General features: G+C 49.4%; 1 protein-coding gene across 1 annotated transcript in view; it reads right to left on the reverse strand.

Moving 5' to 3' along the window:
* The window catches only part of Ppm1f (protein phosphatase, Mg2+/Mn2+ dependent 1F), a 30,184-nt gene extending 29,753 nt beyond the window's left edge, over positions 1-431 (reverse strand). Inside the window, exon 1 of the mRNA XM_076864052.1 lies at positions 354-431. The gene's annotated coding sequence lies outside the window, so the exon portion shown is untranslated. The remainder of the gene's footprint in view (positions 1-353) is intronic.
* Between the last annotated feature and the right edge of the window lie 4,164 nt (positions 432-4,595).

Genomic DNA, 4,595 nt, shown 5'->3' on the forward strand with positions numbered 1-4,595 from the left:
CCCGGGATCACCACCTGGCCCTTGACTTGGCCACACCTCCGCCGCCCCAAAGGGCCCCCAGTTCCAAGCCTTTGGCTCCCCAGCCCCCTGATTCCTCGCCTCGGGTTCTTCAGGTCCCCAGCTTCTCCCGTTACTCTGTATCCCATTTCACTCCTATATACCTCTTGAGTCCCTCCATTCGATCCTCATCTTGGCCTCCTTGTCTTCCCAGACCCCGTATTCCTCCCCTCATATTCCTCAGCCCCAATTCACCCTTGTGCACCTTGGGCGCCCACCTGACCCTCATTTCTTCTCTGTCGGGCCCCAAATCGCACCCTTGGGCTTTCTCACCCCTAGGTCCCCGCCAGCCTCACCTGCCATCCTGCGGATCCGCGCCCAGGGCCCAGCGTCCCGCGAGCTGCTTTGGGCCGGCCCCGCCCACTTCCCGTCCCGGGCCGCCTCGGGCTCCGCGCAGGCGCAATCGGGCCTATGGGCGGGCGGGGTCAGGCCTCTGCCGCCCCCTGGCGGTATTGCGCCCAGTGACTGCGGCTTTTTCACCCTAGGCAAGCACCTGCGCCTCACTCACAGCGGAGTTGCAACACTTTTCTAGCCTTGTGTGGACGACACGGGAAAGTAATCCTTACTTTTTAGTGTCCAGAAGTTAATCCATTTATATGATCAATTAGTGGTATGTGGCAGAGCAGGGATGCAAACCCAGACTGCCCAGGACTGACCCAACCATGAGAGGCAGGAGCACAATGCCCGAGAGCCACTGTCCTTTTAGAGGCTTAAGCTTAAAACAGCACAGATTTATTATCTTACAGTTCTGGTAGTCAGAAGTCCCCATGGTCTCAAATGAACTGAGAGCAGGTGTTAACAGTGTATGTTCCTTTCTGGGGGCTCTTGGGAGAGTCACTTCCATTGCCTTTTCTAGCTTTTTAGACTACCCACATTCCTTGGCTTGGGGTCCTTTCCCCCATCTTCAAAGCCACTCAAGCCCTTATCTTGCTGCCATCTCTCTGATGATTTCCTCTGCTACTTCTAAAGACCCTTGTGCCCATCCAGATAATTCAGGATAATTTCCCTATTTCATTTCAGGACTGGGGACAGAATCCAGGGGTGCTTTACGACTAAGCACCATCCCAACTCCTTTAAAAAAATTTTAAATTTTGGTACAAGTCTTTGCTCAGTGCCCAGTTGGCTTGAACTTGTGATCCTTCCTGCTTCAGCCTCATGAGATGCTGGGATTACAGGTATGCACCACTGTGCTCGGCCTGAGCTACCTCTTTTAACCTGTGACTTCAGGCATATTTCTTAGCTCAACTGATCCCATTTTCTTACCATAAAAATGGGGACAACAGCAACCAACCTATTATCATAGGGTTGTTCTGAGACCCTGGGCCAGTATTGATCAGTATGCCCAAGTTACCGATGTCAGAATAGCTGTAGTGTGAAGTTTGAAAATCTTAGGCAAGGCAGTGTGTGAGACAGGCCTTCCCACACTGTAAAGTGTGGTGCCTGTGAAAGCTGATATATCTGCAGGCTTCCTTAGTGGGTGCCGTATTGGTCTCTTGGGCACTGATTCCACTTGAGGTTGGCAGATAAGAGAGGATGGCAAAGCTACACCTCAGAAACTTGCTCCATTGGGCACTAGGCCAGGAACATGCTTGTGAGATTACTTGTGCCCTGTGGCTTCTGTCAACGCCTCACTGTCTGCATCCCATCACGCCTCAGCTCCTGGCTCTTGGCTTTCATCCTTGTGAACGGAATCTCTCAATATCACCCACCCCAACTGGATACCAAGGTCATAATTTTCTGCTTTTTGAGCAAGGCTATACCCCTGGCTAGGTGGGTTAGATAGGGGCTCCTGGAATGCTCAGCCCTGGGTCTTCCTCCCACTTCTGCCTGAACTCTTTCCTAGTTTCCCCTGTGCTGAATGCCTGCTCTGAATACTTTGCTCCTGCCACATGAGGATTTCAGCCATCTACAAGCACCTCCCTTCATCTCTTCACACCACACATAAGGCAAGACTCATTTTAGAGACAGGATTAGGTCACTTGTAGACTTTCAAATTATGGGTGATACACATAACCTCAGGAGAGTCCTCATTTCTGACTTTGCAGGCTATTTGCAATGGGATGCTCACCTGGTGCTTTTTTTTTTTTGGTACCAGGAATTGAACTCAGAGGCACTCAACACTGAGCCACATCCCCCACCTCTATTTTGTATTTTATTTAGAGACAGGGTCTCATCGAGTTGCTTAGTGCCTCACCATTGCTGAGGCTGGCTTTGAGCTCATGATCCTACTGTTTCAGCCTCCTGAGCTGCTGGTATTACAGGTGTGCACCAACCTGTGCCCGGGTGATGCTGCCTTTGAAAGGGGGCCTTTGGATCTCCCTTAGCTGATGGTTTCTTCATGGGGAATGAAACAAGAGAGGCTTTGTAGTTGCAGGTCAGTGGTGTCTTCTGCCCCATAGCCTTGGAAGGATGCTACACTCAATGAAAAACACATGCATAGGGCACTTAGTGCCAATGTGAACCGTGATCTCAATGGGACAAAGATGGGGTCTACAAAGGGCAATAGTCTTTGACAAGACAAATCAGCTGGACAACCAGGCCCAGTTACTGTAAGCCAGGTGCAAAGACAGAGAAGCCTGGTATGCAAGATCCTGCCTCTTTCAGAAAGGCTGCCCTGCAGCTACTGACCTCTGTGGTGGTCTCACAGAACAGGGCTACTTAGAAGACAGTTCTGACCTTAAACAGGTCTCATTCTTTCCTTGTGTCCATTGTTCCTAGAGACCAGGTTTGCAGTGATAGTAGGGTTGGATGTCACTCTGTGATATAAGGTGAAGGAAACAGGAATGCAGAATCCAGCTTCAAAAGCCAAGCGATCCCCTTGATGGAGATTCATGCACAGGGACAATTGCAGAGAAAAAAAAAAAAAAAATAGAGACACTTCATCAGCCCTGTTTGTGACTGAAATGTTAGTTGCACAACTATGGTAAGGATGGCAAGGGAGGTTTGGGTTTAAGGACTACAGAACAGTTCCCTCTCAAAGTCCAAGCTAATCCTATGACAGAGCTTTTGGAGGGGTCTCCCTGGAAGGGTCCTAGGTTGCTCTCCTATAGAGAAAAGGCCCTGGATTATGTGACAGGGACATGTAGGTGGAAACACAATCAAAACTGCAAGTTAGGGACCCTGCCCACCAAGAGATGTGGCCTTTTCAGGGCTCTGGAATCTGACTGCAGTGGATGGGGACAAAAGCAGAGGCTTTGAGTGTAGATGTATCATCCCCACCATTGCTGCACAGCTTCCCAGGGAGCTGCCCCATGGGGCAGCCTTCCCAAAGTGACATCTCTCCCTCTCATTGCATATTTTCTTTCATCTTTTCAAGTGTTTTTTCAAACTATCTTCCAGGGAGCCAAAATATTGGCTCATTGGGGCCTGGGGTGGAGGTGTCCCAGTAGGGGTTGTGACTATGTGGACTGTTGAGCAAACTATGGATTTTTTTTTTTTTCTTTTAGTACAGGGGATTGAACCCAGGGGCATGCTACCACTAAGGTATATCCCTAGTACCCCCACCTCTTTTGAATTTTGAAATAGGTTCTCATTAGATTGTGGAAGCAGACCTGAAACTAGTGATCATCCTGTCTCAACCTCCTGAGTAGCTGGGTTACAGGCATGTGCCACCTGTGCCTGGTTGAACTATGGGTTCTTAAAGAGTTTTTTCAGTCTTATCTATTCTAGTATGACTATGAATCTACTACAGAGGAAGGTGGTTCACATGGGAAGCATTTCTGGCCTGTCCCTTGAACAAATATTCCAGATTAGTCTGGAAAGCCATTTAGGCTAAGTTTTTGCTATTACATGGTGAGGCATAATCAAGAGGGTGGAAGGTTTCCCCACACAACAAAACTAATATAGGAGCCCCTCCTTGTGGCTGGACAGGAGAGCACAGGAAGGAGCCACAGTCAAGAGAGCTGTCTGGCCTGAAGCCCACACCTGTCTGCCACGAGGTACTGTGACTTGCAGGGTATTTTTTAAGCCTGGTATGCAATTAGTTTCAATGGAGTGCCCAGTTGCTTCTGAGACAACAAAGGCTCATTATCAGAATGAACAGGAATCAGAACAGGCCCCAAGAAGCTGGTGGAGTCACACAAAAAATGTGCTGAACTTGGGAGTCACAAGCATATAAGTGTGTGGGGGCTGGAGCCAAGGCCAAGGGGATTTGTGAGCTAGGCCCAGAGAGGATGTCTATTAGGCCTGCCTGCTCCATCAAGCCTTTTGCCTAGGACACCTGCAGGACTGATGGGTTGTTGATCTCATCTTCTTCATGGCATCAGGCTATCTCCTGCTTGTGTACATAGCTTATTATACATATACTTGTGCATAGCTTATTATACATATACTGAGATGGGATGTGAATTCCGACTGGGTCTATTCTCTGCAGCTCCAGTCTTGGAGGCACAGCCAGGGTAGGGGCAAAGTGGGGAACACTTTGGCATACATAAGAGGAAGAGGTAGGTGTGGGGAGAGGAAGGAAGCCCCACTGGTTCCTAGGGCACAGTAATCCTCTGATGTCGCTGCAACAGCAAAAGGCCCCAGGCCTCTTGCTC

Source organism: Callospermophilus lateralis, chromosome 1, assembly GCF_048772815.1.
Source record: "Callospermophilus lateralis isolate mCalLat2 chromosome 1, mCalLat2.hap1, whole genome shotgun sequence".
Classification (NCBI taxonomy): domain Eukaryota; kingdom Metazoa; phylum Chordata; class Mammalia; order Rodentia; family Sciuridae; genus Callospermophilus; species Callospermophilus lateralis.